The sequence below is a fragment of the Capsicum annuum genome, chromosome 8 (genome assembly GCF_002878395.1).
Source record: "Capsicum annuum cultivar UCD-10X-F1 chromosome 8, UCD10Xv1.1, whole genome shotgun sequence".
NCBI lineage: Eukaryota > Viridiplantae > Streptophyta > Magnoliopsida > Solanales > Solanaceae > Capsicum > Capsicum annuum.
The window spans coordinates 91779841-91799971 of record NC_061118.1 but is presented as its reverse complement, the minus strand read 5'-3'; positions in this window follow the sequence as shown (position 1 = coordinate 91799971).

The following is a 20131-nucleotide window of genomic DNA, read 5'->3' as shown; positions in this document are numbered from 1 at the left end:
CAGTTTTTGGCATTTAAGGTTGGTTATGGCTTAATTTTCTTTAAACAGGGATGGGCAATTAATATTGGTATAAAATTATATTTTAGGTATGGGAACTAATCATGAAATTGCTTTATTACTATGTTTCTATTCATGCGAGGGTCTGTGTTGTTGTTAATTGGTGGTTTTGAGATATTAATTGTTATGTGCGACTATTTGGGGTCTTATATGTTGTTATTATTTGTATGTACATATATTTAGTGGTACCTTTTTTCATGAAAAATACTAAAGTCAAATTTGTGTGGTATCAATGGCATATTATTGCGTATTTTACCCTATTCGCATACAGATTACATTAGATTCATTGATGGTTGGCATATTGAGTGGATTTTGGATCACATGTTTGTTATATTGGTTGAACGTTTAAAATTCTTATTTTTGTTTGCTATGAGTATCACATCCTCATATCATATTCATTCATGAAACACTGGTACCACCATGGAAAAACTGGCTTTTTAGACAGAAAATATGATATCTTTAAAAACCCTCTACTAATGCATGTGTCAAAGAGAAGTCATATTGGATTAGTAATGGATATTGTATTGTATATGGGTTTATGAAAACTTCATGGTTCCTACCTCAAGAGTACAACTTAGTAGGTTTATACGGAGGTTGTGCGATAACCTCATGCATCACATCACATTATCATTATATTTTTCATTGCATTTTATATATTGTGCTTATTTTGTGTTGTATTATCATCCTTGAAGTGATATCTGTCTATTTGTACTTCTTTCTGATACTTGAATTTGGTATATGTGTATATTTATGCTTCTTTCTCATATTTATGTGTGGTTTATTTATATATTATAGAATTGTTAGTGAAGACGGTGTGGGCTACCATTTGGTTAATTTTTTTACTGCAGGTGGCGTGCCCATAGTGTGTATTTTATATTATTTATTTTCTATTTTATGCAGTCGGCCTATGATACCTACTAAGTACAATTGGACCATACTCACCCCAACTATGCCCTTTCAGTGCAGATCTAGGTATGAGTGCACTGTTCAGTAGCTGATTTGAGTGGTGTTTTGAGTACTCTCAAGTTAGCATTCGGTTTATGTTTCTAAAGTTGATCTACTACCTCTTTTTGTTTAATTTATGTTGTGTATATTTATTCTGAGACAGACTATGATCCTTTTAGACTATCTATCTTTTACATTCGAGATATATTTAGTAGTTCTTCACTATGACAACAGGTTTTAGGAAATTGTATGGTATATTTGGTTATGTTTTCTTTTTAATTATTTGATATGTGTGGTTTGACTTTGCTCTAGGATTCTAGCCTTGGGTTTTGGTATTGATTTCTTATTTCATATTAGTGTGGATAATAGGCTTACATATCAAGGCTTGTCATAAAAAGTTCTATCATGACCTTTGGTTTTTGGGTCATGGAAAATTAGTATCAGAGTAGCCAAGTTTTATTAGTCTCATCAGTGTAAGAATAGGGTGTCTAATAGAGTCTCATGGATCAATATGTAAAGATCCATATCTATCTTTAAGAGGCTATAAAACATCTTTAGGAAACTTTCTATATTTTGTTCCTTATCATTCTGATCTTTCATACCATGTGTTATAAATTATATATCACTTTTTCTGCATAGATAATGAGGATTAGATCTCATAAGGATGAAAATACAATGCCATTATCTGAGGAGAGAGCTTAGTCTATAGGGAGAGTTGTAAGTCATGGATAGGATTGAGGTAGTAGATAGGAATGAGGATCTGCCCTGTCCAGAGGTAGTACTAGGAGCTCTCCCCTAAGCCTTGCATTAAGCATGCTAGAGATATAGGGCCTACTCCAGTTTTATAGAGTTTTTTTTACCCTAGTTGGGTTGTTGATTTATTTGGAGAGTGTTTCTTTTAGTTCACCTGGTGTTCCTCCAGCTCTAAGTATTGTACTTTCATTCGTGCTAGAGTTTTTCTATGATGTTCCTCTAATTCTGAGTGTGTGTCCGCTAGTGGTACTGACATCTACTTATAGTACTCTTCAGAATCTGAGTGTTTTTCCTCCTTTATTTCCTATTTCTAAGTATAGTACTTAAAGATTATAATTTAAGCCTTTATTTATGTTACCTCCTCGGGTGGGATCTCAGCTAGTCAGATTAAATATGCCTCCCATTAGTTTATGTACAATTTATCTTCTGAGGATTAGGAGAGGTTTGAGAGATTCACTTATTTAAGTCCTCTTAGGTTTAGTAGTGTTATAGGCGAGGATGCCTATGAGTTCTTGATTGACTGTCATGAGAAGTTGCATAACCTAGGATCGCTTGAGTCATATGAGGTTGCTTATACTACTTACCAGCTAAGAGATATAGCCAGGGATTAGTGGATGTCACATGTTAGTTGTATACCTCTTTGTTCTCCAAAAAATGACTTGGGATCAGTTTCCTAAGGTTTTTTTGGATAGTTTTGTGCCATACAGTTTGAGGGATCAGATGATAGATGAGTCTGATAAACTAGAGCAGGGCTCCATGATTGTTGCAGAGTATGAGGTATGTTTTCATGCCTTATTTAGATATTTATAAGGCAACATTACCACAGAGTCTGAGAAGATTTAGAAGTTTATGAAGGGGTTAGATATTTCTCTTTAGTTGGCTACTACCCAAATGGTGGTGTCTAATGCATCATTTTAGAGTTTAGTGGATCATGCCAAGATGATTGAGTTTATTCTTTGAGCGTCGCAGGGAAACTCTTAAAGGGTGCACCTTCTGGGGGAGTTCAGAGGTCATACTCCTTGATGAAACACCTAGGCTTTAGACCCTTAGAAAAATTCCCTTATTTGAGGATTCTGGACTAGGTACGACTCAAGGTACTAGTTGTACCCATTGGATATAACGTCGTGACCCCCCTTTTGTACACTATACAGTGTGGTAGGTGTTATACACTGTATAGGGTACAACTCAACCTTCCTATTATCGTATGTTAAGGTACGAGACTTACCAAGCCAAGTCATATGGTGATTGGCACTTGGCCTAGTTGACACTATTGTGGGTATAGTTTAGGGTACCACTCTTACCATTGGGTATAGGTCAATGATGTGTTGTCATACCTTGATCAGTGTAGGGGTCCTTGGTGAGGCCTATGCTACCAATTAGGGTTCCATTCATACTCTAGGGTATGATTGACTTAAGTGAGTCGTACCACCTGGGAAGTCACTTTTCAGCTTTTGAGCCAAGGGCTTTATGGATATTTCCCCACCCCAAAACCCTAGGTAAAAAACATCTTTTGTCCTTTATTCTTCCCATTTGCTAGATAAAAACACACAAAAATTCTCTCAAGGACTTCTCCCTCAAGATTGAAGCTAGGGTTTTAAAGGGTGACCTTCTAGAGGCTTGAAAACCAAGAATCTTTCCTTGAATTATCTTGTTTAAGGCATGTGATAATTTCCCTTGTTTTTATCTCAAAACCTATGTATTTCAAACACAGATTAAGACTTACAAATGATGATTTTGAAAACAAATGATAAGGGTTTTGTTGTTAAATAATAAGTAACAGTTGTTCTTGCTTATACTAGTGATTATATATGATATTAGTGATGATTTGTACTTGCGGGTCCTTATTGTTTGTGGTTAAACAAATGGGTCTTGAGTAACCCTAATAACGATAAATTCTACCATGATTTTGGCCTTAATAAAGGTATGCACACAAGGTGTTTGTGAAAATGTTTAAGTGAAATATCTAATCATATGTTATTGATATTGCAATGAGGTTAATGGCTTAGTAAGCATGAATGGTTGGTAAATAGCATTGTAAAGAAACTTTTAACCATGATATTAGTTAACTTATGACCATGTTGGTTTGATGTCTAAGTAAAGGGGGCAGCGTAAAGTCCCTAATTATGAAATTGAATTGTTTTTGAACTAAAATATGGTTGAGATTGCTAATGAGGATGAATTTTTTTGAAGGGTCTTAAAGACCATAAATTGAATCGAATGACGAATTAAATGAAGGCATTGGCCTATAAAAGTGTTGTAATGAAAAATACTTCCATAAATACCTTATGGTCATATATGGTGTTGAATTGGTTAAATGGGTCAATGTCCCAAGGTGTTGAATTGGTCAATGGGCTAGAGTCCCTAAGTGATGAGTTAAATGAATATTGATGTATGGACAAAGAGTTAGAGTCCCAATATTGACTAATGATAGTCACAATGGCTTTTGGTTAAAATTCCTTGCTTACTAAGGTAGCGTGGTGTTAAAGTCCATTGCTTACTAAGGTGGCTTATGGTTAGAGTCCCTTGCTAAACAAAATTTCTTGTGGTTAGAGTCCCTTACATAAATACGCCGGCATGGGGTTAGATTCCCTTATGTAATATGGCTTGAGGCTAAAGTCCTTTGCCTAATGAAAATGCATGAGGTTAGAGTACCTTACCTAACAAATATGTGTATGTGATTAAAGTCCCTTGTCTAATGAAAACGTGTGTGGTTAAAGTACCTTGCCTAATAAGAAATATTTGAATACTTAAGTGTAGAAGGACGAAGTCCTCCACTTCCTGAGTCATGATTGAATGCATCAAGAATGCTTATTAAGTCTTGTTTCCTTTGGAATGATGTGAAAATGTTATGTATATATATAGATATTTCTACATGTATAGGCATGAAAATGAATGGTGTTGAATATGATAATTTGACTCAATTTTAAATGATGACTTTATCTTATCCTTATTCTTGAGTTACATGCTAGCGCTCGATCCGCTAACCATCTCCGGACACTATGTCCCTTGCGACAAAGGGGTCAGGGCTTCTTCTTCTCTTCCTACAGAGTGACAGGTGTTCGTATAGTTTGTACATTTGCATTATAGTGGTGAGCTTTTATTTTTCTGATGGCATATATTTCAGTCTCTTATCTTTTGTCGTAGATATATTTATACTTGGTTTGGCTATTTTTGAGGGTTTGTACCAACATATATATAGACATTGAATTTGAGTAAAGGCATTGTGAATTATTGTGGACTTGGGTATGTTCGTTAATTATGTTGATGTACATGAAATGTTTAGACATTGTCTATTTTATGCTTACTAGTTTTTTTCCTGCTATCTTGATATATAGCCAGAGCTTCTCCGACACTTATTGATTGATGTAATGGTTAGGTTGGGTTGACAGGGAAATGTTTGATTCATGTTAGGCTTGACACCCATACAACAAGGCCTGATTTCAAATTATGTCAAGTTGGTATCAGAGCCTAGGTTCATAGTCAGTTGGGTGTCCAAAAAGCCTTGTCAAGTAGAGTCTCTTTTATGGGTGTGATGTGTGCCAAATTTATAAAAGAAGGGCTAGGATACATTTAGGAATATTTCCCCTTCTTGTGTTTTGATCTCATGATATAGAGTCTAAGGTCTTGGATTCCTCTTATTTCTGTTTGCTTATCTTTCAGATCATGCTCTAAAAAGATCTGATACTCTAGAAAGCCCTTTTATACCAATTAAGGGCCCTATGGATAGAGCTCGTCCAACTTTTAAGGTCTAAACCCAAGCTAGGGTTGAAGTATATGACCATGCTCGTAGGGTTCCACCTATCCCAATTAACGTTTTTTTAGAGTAAAACTCCTACTCAGTCACCACCTACAGATACTACTAATGCTGCGTTTTGTCACTCTATCAATCTCTTGACTGAATTGGTAACCTCTCAATTAAAGCGTGGTGCTCCAGTTACTATTTCTTCTGAGCCCATACAAGTTGGACAATTTATTAGGTTGCACCCTCTTATGTTCATGTGTACCAAGGTTTAGGAGGATCCTTAAAGCTTTATTAATAAAATAGAGAAGATCTTTCTGATCATGAATGCTTCTAAGGTTAAGACTGTTGATTTTACTTCTAACCAATTGAAAGATATAACGTACCAGTGGTATGAAGGATGGGAATTATCTAGAGGTGTGAATAATACGTCTGTCTTATAGGAAGACTTCTTTAAGGCCTTCTTGGACCGCTTTTTTCCTCAAGAGTTGACAAAAGAAAAAGCGGAAGAGTTTGTGAGCTTGAAGTAAGTGATGATATCTATCAAAGAGTATGCCTTGAAATTATATTAGTTGTGTAAGTATTCTCTTGAGATGGTTTTTATCATGAGGGATAGAATGTGTAAGTTCACTTTGAGTTTATCCCGTGAGTCGGTGCTCAAGAGTAAGGCGTCCTTGTTGATCAAAGACATGGGCATATGTCGATTGGTCGTGTATATGCCACAAGGAGTGGAAGAGAAAAATAAACAAGTTGAGTTTAGTAAAAAGCAAGGGAAAAAATTTAGACCTTCTGAGAAAAGTGGAATAGACGATGGCAAGTGTCTAAGGAAGAAGTATAAGAGTTCGGGTTCTTTATCCTCAGCTAGTGCTCCATACCCAAAGTCATCGAGTGATCATTGATCTCAATTTAGTGGTAGGTTTTGGGCATCGAGTGCACCGTCACAGACTAGTAGGGCTCAGTAAGCTCCATCCTACCAACCTAATTATGTGGTTAGCCTCATCGTGTTTAGTGTGAGAAGGGGCAAAATAGATATTTTAGATATGGTTAGATTGGGCACATACAGCGAGAGTGCCCCTTTCTAGCGGCTTCTTGGGCCAACAGGGCCCCTATTTCTACTTCATCTACTCCTGCACTGAATGGTACTATTTCTACTTCTGCTTTTATTTCTGGCACCAGCGCTGGTCAAAATTGTCTATATATACTTGCTACTTGCCAAGATTTTGAGGAGTATCCCGATGTTATCACGGGTATGTTAAAACTTTTCTCCTGTGATGTGTATTGTTTGCTTGATCCAAGGTCTACTCTTTCTTATGTGACCCTATTTGTGGATGTGCATCTTGGTTTTAGTCTAGATATGTATCAGTTCCTTTTTCTATTTCTACCCCGGTAGGAGACTCTGTGGTTGTTAAAAGGGTCTATAGGTGGTGTGTGGTCTCTGTTAGTAGTAGGGTAACTCTTGTAGATTTGATAGAGTTATATATGGTCGATTTTTCATGTTATTCTAGGGATGGATTGGTTGCACTCATGCTACGTTTCATTAGATTGTCAGACCTATAGGGTTATGTTTAAATTCCTTAATGAGCTGGTAATTGTATGGGAAGGAGGTTCCTTAGTGCCTAAGGGAAGATTCATTTCACATCTTGAAGCCAAAAAGTTAATCTTAAAGGGGTGTTTTTATTATTTGCTCTTCGTTAAAGGTTCTAACTCAAAAGGTTCTTCTCTAGAATTCATTCTCGTGGTTAATGAGTTTCTAGAGGTTTCCCCAATGGTCTTCTCGGTATTCGTCCCAATAGGGAAATCAATTTTGGTATTGATCTTATTTTGAACACTCGTCCAATTTTTATCCTTCCTTATAGAATGGCTTCAACGAATATAAAAGAGCTTAAGAAGTAATAGAAAGACCTCTTAGATAAAGGTTTCAGCCATCCTAGTATGTCTTATTGGTGTGCTCTTATGTTGTTTGTGCGCAAGAAGGATGGTTCCTTCTATGTGTATTGATTATCATTAATTGAACAACGGGATCATAAAGAATAAAGATCCTCTTCCTAGGATTGACGACTTGTTTAATCAACTTCAAGGAGAAAAGTTTTTTTCTCTAAGATTGATCTTAGGTCGGGTTATCATCATCTTAAGATTAGGGAGGTGGATATCCTTAAAACCTCCTTTAGAATCCAGTATAGTCATTATGAGTTTCTAGTTATGTTTTTTGGGTTCACAATGCCCCAGCAGAATTCATGGATTTGATAAATAGGGTCTTCCGTCCATTCTAGGACTTATTTGTCATTGTCTTCGTTGATGATATCTTTGTTTATTCTAAGAGTGAGGTAGATCATATCGATCACCTCCGTGCCGTATTCCAAAATTTAAGGGATCATTATTTATATGCCAAGTTCTCTAAGTGTGAGTTTTGGTTGAAGGTTGTGACTTTCCTTTTTCATGTTATCTCTAGTGAAGAGATTATGGTAGATCTTCAAATGGTTGTGGCAGTTAAGAAGTGTCCTAGACCTTTGACTCCAACTAATATTCGAAGCTTCTTGGGTCTAGCCAGCTGCTATAGGATATTTATGGGGAGTTTTTCGACTACAGCTTCCCCATTGACTAAGTTTACCTAGAAGAAGGTCAAGTTCTTATGGTCGGATGCGTGTGAGGGTAGCTTTGAGAAGTTGAAAGACAAATTGACTTCAGCTCTGATTCTGACCTTGCCTAAGGGTAATGATGGTTTTGTAGAGTATTGTAATGAATCTCGTATTGGGCTTGGTTGTGTATTGATGAAATATGGTAGGGTGGTGGCCTATACTTCTAGGCAATTGAAGGTTCACGTGAATAACTACCATACTCATGACTTAGAGTTGTTAGCCATGGTTTTTTCTTTGAAGATTTGGAGACATTTTCTCTAGATAGTTCATGGTGACATATTTTCCTACCATAAGAGGCTTCAGTATGTGTTTGTGTAGAAGGAGTTGAATCTTAGACAAAGAAGTTGGATTAAGTTTTTGAAGGGCTGTGATATGAGTTTCTATTACCATAAGAGTAAAGCTAACGTTGTCGCTTATGCTCTTATAATCTATGGGGAGCTTAGCCCATGTATATGAGGATAAGCGGGAGTTGATGAAGGATATTCTCTATTTGGCTAATCTTGGAGTTTGTCTCACAGACTCAGATAACGGTGGTGTATTTATCATCAAGTATCATAGTCATCTCTTGTTGTTGAGATAAAGGAAAAATAAATGTTGGATCCCAATTTGATGAGGATCAAGAGTAATGTAGGTTAACAAAAGGTTATTAACTTTGTGATTAGTGGTGATGGTATCTTGATGTACCAGGGTAGGCTATGGTTTCCCAACATCTATGGAGTGAGGGAAAGGATTATGGCCAAGGCTCATAAATCTCGGTATGCTATTCATCCCAGTTCTATGAATATGTATCATGATCTTAGAGAGTTTTATTGGTGGAACAATATGAAATGAGATATGGCTAGTTATATGGCTAAGTGTGTGGTGTGTCAACAAGTGAAAAATGAACACATGAGGCTCGAAGGCTTATACGAAGAGATTATATTACCCAAATAGAAGTGGGAGGTGATTTATATAGATTTCATTATCGGTCTTCCCTATACTCAGAATCAATGTGATTCTATTTGGGTCATTATGGATAGAATGACCAAGTCCACTCACTTCTTGCCCTTGAGGACTAATTATTCAATGGAGAATTATACTAAGTTGTATCTTGCAGAGATTGTAAATTTGTGCGGTGCATTGGTTTCTATTATTTTGTATCGTTCTACTCCATTATCATCTCACTTTATAAAGTCTTTCTAAAAAGGTTTGGGGACTAAGGTGTGCCTTAGTACCACTTTTCACCCGAAAATAGATGGACAAGCCGAGATGACCTTCCAAATATTGGCAAATATGTTGCATTCTTGTATCATTGATTATGGTGGTAGTTGGTATGACCATTTTTCTTTGATTGAATTTTCCTATAATAATAGTTACCATTCGAGCATTGGTATGGCGCCTTTTGAGGCATTGTATAGAAGGAGATATTGTTCTCTTATTGGGTGGTATAAAGTTGGTGAGGGAAAACTGCTTGGCCTCAATTTAATTCACCAATCCTTATAAAATGTGAAGGTGATTCATGATAGGTTTAAAACTGCTCAAAGTCATCAAAAGTCCTATACGAATGTGAGACATAGGGATTTGGAGTTTAATATTCGTGATTAGGTATTTATGAAGGTATCTTTTATGAAGGGAGTGATGCAATTTGGTAAGAAGAGGAATCTTAGTCCCCGGTATGTTGGTCCCTCTTTTATTTTGAAAAGGGTTAGCAATGTTTCCTATGAGTTGGAGTTTTCTTATAGTCTGAACTCTATTCACCCAATTTTTCTATGTCTCTATGTTGCGTAAATATTTGGGTGATCCTTCGTTGGTTGATCCCTTGGAGGATGTTGGAGTGTCAAACTCTTTGTCCTATGATGAGGTCCCAGTGAGGATCTTAGGTCATCAAGTTTGCCGTTTGTGAACAAAAGAAGTGGATACGGTGAAGGTTCTATGGAGGAACCAAAATTCTGAGAAAGCTACTTGGGAGGTAGAGGAGGACGTGAAGTCCAAGTATCCACATTTATTTTTCATTCTGGAAACTCGTGATTAAGGTACGTGTTAATCTTCTTAAATTGATTTATGTCTGTTGTAGACAATGGGTTTAAGTCCCTAAACTTAGCATTAAGCAAGTATGGTGATAAATAATGGGTTCAAGTCCCTATGCTTTGAATTGATCAAATTTCTTGATAAATGATGGGTTGGTTGATTGAGAACGGTCATGATATATGTTCTATCCTTGTAATATTCTTTATTTTCTAACATGGCTAAAGGTTGGTTTGATGTGTAATAGTATTTTAACTCATATTTATGCTTGCCTTACCTGTCATTAGAGGATGAATAATCCAAGTGGGGGAGAATTAAAACACCTAGGCTTTGGACCCTTAGCGAAATTCCCTAGTTTGAGGATTCTAGACTAGGTACGACTTAAGCTACTAGTCGTACCCACTGGAACAGACTTAGTGACCCACTATCTCATACACTAGGTAGTGTGGTGGGGTTTACACACTGTCTAACTTACAACTTAGCCTTCCCATGGTCATACGTTAAGGTATGAGTTGTACCAAGTCAAGTCGTGTGGTGCTTGGCACTTGGCCTAGTTGACACTATTGTAGGTATGGATTAGGGTACCACTCGTACCCTTGGGTATAGGTCTAGGGTGTATGGTCGTACCTTGATTAGTGTAGTGATCCTTCATGAGTCCTAGTGTAAGAGTTTGGGTACCACTCCTACCCTATGTAGATTGACTTAAGTGAGTCATACCCACCTGGGAAGTCACTTTTCAGCTTTTAAGCGAAGGGATTTATGGATATTTACCTACCCCAAAACCATTAAAACCCTCGATATATAACATCTTTTGGCCCTTTATTATTCACACTTTCAAGATCAAAACAGACAAATATACTCTCAAGGACTTCTCTATCAAGGTTGAAGCTAGGGTTTTAAGGGGTGACCTTCTAGGGGCTTAAAGACCAAGAACATTTCTTTGAATCTACTTGTTTAAGGCATTTGACTCTTTCTCCTTTTTTTAATTTCAAAAATCATGTATTTCAAACATGGATCATGAGACTTATAAATGATGCTTTTGAAATCAAATGTTAAGGGTTTTGTTGTCAAATGACTGGTAATGCTTGTTCTTGCTTATATAGGTAATTATATATGATATTAGTGATGATTTGTAATTGTAAGTACTTTTTATTTGTGGTTTAAAAAATGGGTCTTGTGTAACCCCAATAATGATGAATTCTACCATGATTTTAGCCTTGATAAAGGTGTGAGCATAAGGTGTTTGTGAAAATGTCTAAGTGAAATGTGTAGTGACATGTTGTTGATATTTTGAACTAGGGAAATTGCCCACTGAGTATTAATGGTTGGTAAATTGTATTGTAAACATTCTTTTAACTATGTAATAAGTTAACTTATGACCATTTCGGCTTGATGGCTAAATAGGGGTTAAAGTCCCAAAATGTAAAATTAAATTGGGCTTTAACTAAAATATGGTATGAGATTACTTATGAAGATGAATAGTTTGTAAGGTTCTTGATGACCATAAATTGAATCGAATGATGATTGAATTAAGGCATTGCCCAATTAAAGTGTTGGAATAAAAATGTTTCCATGAAGTCTGTGTGCTCATATATGGTGTTGAATTGGTTAAATAGGTCAAAGTCCCAACGTTCTGAATTGGTCAATAGGCTAGAGTCCCTAAGTGATGAAGTAAATGAATGTTCATGTATGGACAAAGGGTTAGAGTACCAATGTCTACTAATGATAGTAATGACAACTTGTGGTTAAAGTCACTTGCTTACTAAGGTGGGTTATGGTTAAAGTCCCTTACTTACTAAGGTGACTAGTGGTTAAAGTCCCTTACTAAACAAAATTGCTTGTGGTTAGAGTCCCTTGCTTAAATATGTAGAATGGGGTTAGAGTCCCTTATTTAATATGGTTGAGTTAGAGTCCCTGCCTAATGAAAATATATGAGGTTAGAGTCCCTTGCCTAACAAAGATGTGTGTGTGGTTAAAGTCCCTTGTCTAATGAAAATGTGTATTTGGTTAAAGTCCCTTTTCTGATAAGAAATGTTTGAATCTTTAAGTGTGGAAGGATGGAGTCCTCTAGTTCATGACTCATGATTAAATGCATCAAGAATGCTTGTTAAGTCTTGTTTCTATATATATACACACATACATATATATATATATATATACATATATACATGCATGCCCATGAATGTGAATTTTGTTGAATATGATAATTTGACTTAATTTTGATGATGAATTTATCTTATCTTTATCCTTGAGTTACATGCTAACACTCTAACCACTAACCATCTCCGAATTCTATGTACCATGCGACAAAGGGGTTGGGGCTGCTTCTTCTCTTCCTGCATAGTGATAGGTGTTCAAGAAGTTCGTGTGTTGGCATTAAAGTGGTGAGCTTCCATTTTTTGTAAGGCATATATTTCATAGTCTCTTATCTTTGGTCGTAGATATTTTAAACTTGGTTTGTCTATTGTTGGGGGATTGTCCAGACATATATATAGAAATCGTACTTGTGTAGAGAGATTGTGGATGATTATGGACTCGGGTATGTTTGTTAGTAGATTGATGTAAATGAAATGTTTAGACATTGTTTAAGTTATGATTACTAGTTTTGTTTTTGTAATCTTGATATATACTCGGGGTTCTTTCAACACTTATGGATTGATGTAATGTTTAGGTTGGGTTGACAAGGAAATCTCCAATTCATGTTGAGCTTGAGACGCCCATACAATAAGGACTGATTTTGGGTCATATCAATCAAGGTATAGATTGTAAAGATTTTTGCTGGTAATATGGCATACCTGTGAAGTAATCCTTACAAGGTTCACGCAATGGGTCTATTAGTTCAGAAGCTTTAGGTGGTCATTCTAACTCAGTCGTACCTCTTCCTATTGAGTCGGGCCACAGAGGTTTCTATTTGTGTAATGAGATTAGCCATTTGGCCAAGTACTATCCCATCTTATGTTCAGGCCTACTTCTATATCGGCAGTAAGAGTTAGAGTTTAAACTACAGGAGCATGAGGCATAGGTAGTGGTTCTCGAGGTAATGGTCATGGGGATATTTTATCAGGTTGTGGCCGTGGATATGGCTATGCTATACTCTCCTGACCAGACACAGAGGCTTCCAACGCTAACATCATAGGTATCAACCTTATTTTTTTTTAGATCTACATCTCTGTTGTTTGATCTAGGGTTTACTTTCTTCTATGTGTCTACATATTTTTCTTCGTGTTTTGATTTTTCTAGTGAGCCTCCTTCCAGGCCTCTCCATGTATCTATCCCTGTAGGAGACTCTTTAGTGGTAGACCGAATGTATTGATATTATGTTGTCACTTTTTTTAGGTGTAAGACTTAGGTAGATCTGATTATCCCAGATATGGTAGATTTTAATGTTTTCTTGGGTATAGATTGGTTATCTTCTTATCATGTTCTCATATACTTTTATGCTAAGACTGTGACCTTTAGCTTCGTTGGGTGTTTCGTGGATAACTTGGAAGGGTGTGCTTTATTTGGGTCTAAAAAAAGTTATATCTTTCTTTAAGGATTGTTGTTTGGTTGAAAAGGAATGTTTGTCTTATCTGGATCATACTTATGATACTAGTATTGATTCCTCGCCTTCTTTGGATTCTGTTTGTGTAGTCTATGAGTTCATAGATGTTTTCCCTATCAATTTGCCTAGTATGCCTCCGGATTGTGATATTGACTTTTCTATTAATGTTGAGCTAGGCACCAAAACCATTTCTATTCCTCCTTATAGGATGGTCCTAACAAAGTTGAAAAAAATAAAGAATCAGTTGCAAGAGTTGTTGGATAAGGAATTTATCTGACCTAGTGTATAATGTTGGGGTACGCCTATCTTGTTTGTGCAGAAAAAAGATGGTCTATGCATATGTGTATTGATTATTGGTAGTTGAACAAGGTGATGATTAAGAATAAGTATCCTCTTTCTCATATTGGTGATTGTTTTATCAGCTTCAGGTTACTTAGGATATTTTGAAGATTGATTTTATTTGGGTATCACTAGTTAAGTACTAGAGCTTTAGATATCCAAAGACAGTTTTTCGAATTCAATACGGTCATTATGTGTAATACCCTAAAGTTTTCAAGATCTAGACCTCTCAAAATATAGGCCATTAATTTATTTTTCCAATGCACAAATTTTGCCTCAATCTGATATTGTGGCAAAAAATGTTATGCCTTAAGTTCAGTCAGCTGACAGTGGCTACAACTCACACGAGGACTCGTTACCAAATGTAAGAAGTCGTTACGAGGAGTCTTCCCCACAATAATAAGGATCCTCAGTTTTAGCCTAGTCATAATGATCCTACCCTATGATTTGTCACCAATGACAATGTGTCATTAGGAGGGACTCATTATCAAAATGGTGTATAGCCTAAAACCCAGTCTTATACTATGGCTTTACATAACAATATGAGGGGAGTCATAGTCATATTAGAAAGGACCCAAAACCTTAGGATTTTAGGTTACGACTTAGACCATGACTCGTGACCAATTGTGAGGTAAGTTATAATGACTAAGAGGAGAATTTCCTGCATAATTCTTTAAGGACTTTTAAGTCTTTTCCCATTCATTTAAAAGCCAAACTGAAAAACCCTTGGGATTGATCCTTAGAAAATTTCTTGAGTTTGAGTTGTTGTAAATCATAAGATTAGGGGTACTTGTCGTATGATAGGGTATGATTTAGGGCCCTCAACTCATATATTAATTAGTAAGGTTTGATTGGTTTTTGTCCAAGGTACTGATGGATATCATACTAATCGTCTATTAGGGTACTAGAAGTATAGTGCCAAACGTATAATGTCCTATGTCTTGACTAAGTGATTCTATTCTGCCTAAGTTACGATTCTAGGGTACTTGTCGTATGTTTGGGTAGGAGTTGGCCTTTGTGGTCATATGTTGGTCAGTGTTGGAGACCAAGTGGCTGCCTATGGTAGGAGTAGTAGTTACCACTCGTATGTTAGGGTAGGGTTTAGAGGGGTGTAGTCGTACTCTCCTGCGGGAATTCATATAGTTTAAGTTAGGGGTATTCTTGAAATTTCGTCTCTTAACCCCTTATGACCCCAAGACATAAAATACTTTTGCGGCATTATTTACCCTATTATTCTAAATCAAAAATCACTCGAAATACTCTCAAATCTCTCTCAAGATCTTAGGTTAAGTAAAGGCTAGGGTTTCCTTCAAGGTGGTTAATTAAGGCTCTCATAGGTGGTTTCTTTTTGTCTTCTTCATAATGTAAGGCATGTTACTCCTCCCTCATTTTTAGTTCAACTAATGGCATGTTTATGAATGCTTTTCATGGCATACTTGTGATATGGTTTTGGGTTTTGAATTATATGTTGGGGGTTTTTGTTACTAATGGTTGATTTATGTTTTCACATGTTTTTACTTATGGTTTTCATATTATAATGGTGATTTGAGCATGTGGTTTCTTGGGAATAGTCAATTGGTACATGATTTTGGTTTTGGAAACTATATACCTTCAACATGTTTTTTAAAATGCCTATGAGAATGCTTTTGTTATATAGTTGGACTTTCATTGGAAACTTTGCAAGGTATAATATGGTAATGGAACCCAAATTGGCTGGATGGTTTTGATGGCTATATGGTAAGGCCTTGGAGGCCATGGTTTTAATTTAAAACCTTGTGGGATACAAGGGAATCCCCCAAGTGAATCTAATAATCGGACTACGGGGTATATGGGAATCCCCTAGGTGATTGGCTAAGGACATTGCTTGCAAGCTGTAGTCGGTATAACGATGACACTTCTTATAGCCTTGGTTAATAATATATTGAATTGGTGGTTTGGTTTTGTGCTAATGGTTTTAATTGGGTAATAATAGCGAGTTGTGATAGCTAACCACGAAGGTGTGAGTACAATGGATGGAAATTGGAAACTCATGTTTTCCTACATGAGGATCGGTCATGGCGGCCATATTCTTGTTGGGTACACAGGAATCCCCTAAGTTATACTTGCATGTATGTATCATGGGGGTGAAGGTTACACTGGAACCCCCTTCCCGTATGATATCTGTGGTTCATGCGGCTGCATACACTGGGACCGTTTACGGGGTAACACTGGACCCTTATAGCCCGTGGGTGATTCTAGGACAGTTAAGCTGCACAGACCCAGGTTAATGTTTTAAATACGTTCCCTTTCCCGACATGTATATATATATAAATATGGATTTGAATGAATATGGTTATTTACTTGGTTTTAAATGTTGGCATTATTTTATCCTTATCCTAGTGCTTGCTAGCATTCACCCACTAACCCCTCTTTAGGCCTGTATCCCCACACGATGCAGGAACCATCCATACTACACCTCCTACTTAGTGGTTAGATTTGGGGATAGCTTAGAGTTGGAGTGAAGTTGGTGAGCTTCCATACTCTGAAAGGCTCTATTTTATGTTATGGTCTTTTCTTCATACCGTGGTTATTTTTTGGACTTTGGTTTTGTCTATGGTCGGGGGCATGTCCTAATCGGATGTTGTTTTGATTTTGGATAGACACTTTGTAGTATTACTGATACCGCTTTGTTGTATTTGATTTAGGATTGTTCCATTTTTTTATATTATATATATTTGGAATTCATCCAATAAAAGGTGTAGGGCAGTTATGGTTGGGTATTGGGGGTGGTCTCTGGCCCTGGTTGGGGTTGACGCACTCGACACGATTAGGCCCTAGTTTGGTTCGTGTCTCAAACCCATATCATTTATCCTACCCAAAAGGTGGCATAAAATACCCAAAATCCCTAAATTCATGATTAAGTTTGAATTCTACCCAGAGAAACCACAACAACAATAATAGACCCAGTGTATTCCAAACAAGTGAGGTCTGGGAGGGTAAAATATGCACAGTCCATATCACTACGTCCAAAGAGGTAGAGAGGCTATTTCCGATAAACCCTCAGCTCAGGCTAGAGAATAGTACACAAGGTCGTAGTGAAACATGAAGCAGGAAGGATGACATAACAAACTAAGTATCCAGAGAAACGAAAAAGGGCAATTTTTCTCCACTCTCCAAGGCAACTAGGGTTTTTCCAGCTCAAGCTCAATTCCAAGAATTTCTCCAAGAAATTTTCTTTCAGGTATGTTGGATTTCATCAATGAGTCCTTTCCACCCATTGAATCCCAAGAAACGTCTTTACTATCAAGAAAATCCCTTTTTCCTATGTATTGGGTTCCAAGTCAAATATGAATTTTTATCAACTCTCTCTGTTTTTTTATTTATGAACCATGATAATATGTCTCCATATGTTTGATAATTGCGAGTTTCCATATCATGATTAGTTATAGAAATATTAAGTATTATTCATGACTTTCCCTACCATGATCAGTCTTAAATATTATCATGATTTGTCACATTAGTCAAAGTTGATGGATTATGAACACTCAATACTTAGGAACTCATGCATATGTCAGATTACATGCTATTGAGCAGTCCATATTGTGCATGTATTGTTATTTTCAAAATACCCTGACTTGAGCATATCATTTATTAGTTCATGCTTCTCTTTGTACTACAGTGTCATTCAGTTAGGAGTAATACTTATCACCGAGTGAACTTAGGGATGACGACATCCCCATCAGTTTGGCAGAGACTGTTAGTAGCAGTACCTGAGTTCCAAAACTACGTGTCCACCTTAGGCTGTAAGGGGTTACCTGTCAGTTTAGTCTTGACACCTTAGTCCTTTAGGACACCAATTTAGTGGATCCACTCCAGCCAGTGTTGGTAACCTTGGCAAGGTACCAACACCATTCCAACTGGGGTTACAGGTTGGCCCCGATTAGCTCAGATTGGGGCATATCGGTAAAATGTTAGCTCACACAGTCCTTATATTAATATTAAGATTATGTTCAGTTCTAGTTTACATGACCAAGTTTTCAATATTCAGTTATTCAAATACATAGTATACGATTATACTAGGTATTTCATTTGATTTTCATGTTCATGCATTCATGCTCAGCATATATGTATATCATCTAACTTTTCATCTTGCATACTCAGTGTATTCAAAGTACTAATTGCATATTTATTTGCACTCTATTGTCTCATAATATAAGTTTAGAATCTCAGTACTGAGACCATTCATAGCGTATTCACACGCCACTTAACTGCAGCCTTGGTGAGTACTCATCAATCGAGGACTAGTTATCTTATTAGCTATTCGCTTTGGTACTTTATTTTATTTCAGTTAATTAGAGTTTTTTGGGGACCTGTCCTAATAACTTATCAGGTTTAGAGGCTTTTAGACAATAAGACAGTTAGACATATTTCTTTTCAGTTTTATTGAGTATCTTCCAGACAGTGTTTATCTTGATTTTATGATTATTCCTTATCAATTTACTTTAGTTAACTTCCGCTTAGTATTTTGTTATATTCCTCTAGTACTTATTTCTTATGTCATGCCATGAGTTATCTTAGGGTCACTTCTAACTCTAAGCACTGTGTTGAACTAGTAGGTAGTCTTGATCCATGACAAACTTTATAGCAGAGCATAAAGTTTAAAGTGTACAAAGGTGTCCGAAAGCCACATTAATTAGAGTCTTGTTCATGGGTATGCATCGTGCCACACTTATTGGAAAGAGGCTATGAAACATTTATGAATGTTACACTTCTTTCATTATTCATCCCGTGTGATGGAGTGCAAGCTCCATTAAACTTCTATTTCTAAATTGTCCTCTAACCATTTACAGAAAATGACTCCAGAAAGGCAAACAGAAGAAGGAATGGGGATCGGCCAGAACCCCCGCTAGTTCAGGAAGACCCCTAAAATAAGTAGGTTTCTCATGCTGAATTTATGGATGCTTTCACAACGATATACCAATCCATGGCTGTCCAGAATAACCAATAGGTTGTTGCCCCAGCTAACCCACTAGTGAATATGGCGGAAATTAGAATTTGGTATTTTACTTTTATGAATCCTTCGATGCTCTTTGGGTCCATGTCTAAGGAGGATCCGCAGGAGTTCCTAGACAGTGTTCAGAAAGTGACTGACATTATGGATGACACTTTTAGTGGACGTGCTGAGTAGCTGCTTACCAATTTCAAGAAGTGGATCATACTTGATTTAAGTAGTGGAAATAATTAAGAGGTATTGATGCAGGGCCAGTGGAGTGGGATGATTTTTCTATCGCTTTTCTGGATAGGTTTTTCTCGCTAGAGTTGAGAAAAGCTATGGTGCAGGAGTTTATCAAATTTAAGTAGAGCAATATGAGTATTAAGGAGTATTCACTCAAATATAATTAGTTGGTGAGGTATGCTCCGAATATGGTGGTTGATTCTAGGGCACGATGAGTAAGTTTTTGTCTGGTATTTCAAAGGATGTAGTTAAGGAGCACGGGATAACTATGTTGATTAAGGAGATAGACCTCTCTAGATTAATAGTCCATGCTTAAAATATTAAGGAAGAGAAGCTCAAAGAGAAGGACGGAGAAAATAAAGGGCTAGGACTAGTAGTTTTAATTTCTCTCAATAGAGGTCACATGGTGGGAATCATTCTTAGTCCCGCTAGAAATCGTTAGCCCCATCCCCATCATGTGATAGCACCCCATTACCTAAGTTCATAAGGATGCCCGTGATAAAGAACCAAGCTCTATTTCCTAGGAGAGTACGAATAGTGGTCACCCTAACTCAGTTAGCAGGAGATGTGGTAAAAAGTATAAGAGTGAGTACATAGTAGGTAGCAATATTTGTTTTCGGTATGGAAAGTTAGATCACTAGATAAGAGAGTGCCCCACAGTTTCACAAAGGGATAGAAATGATTGTCAATAAGGTGAGTCTAACTTCTCATCAGCTCTAGTAGGTTGTCCTACTCAGCAGGGTCCTATTTCTAATGCAACCAACGGACAACACCAAAATTGACTTTATGCCCTTCAGACTCTCCAAGATCAAGAGGGTTTGCCTGATGTTGTTACTGGTGTATTGAAAATCTTTCACTTTTATGTGTATATCTTATTTGATTCTGAATCTACACTTTCA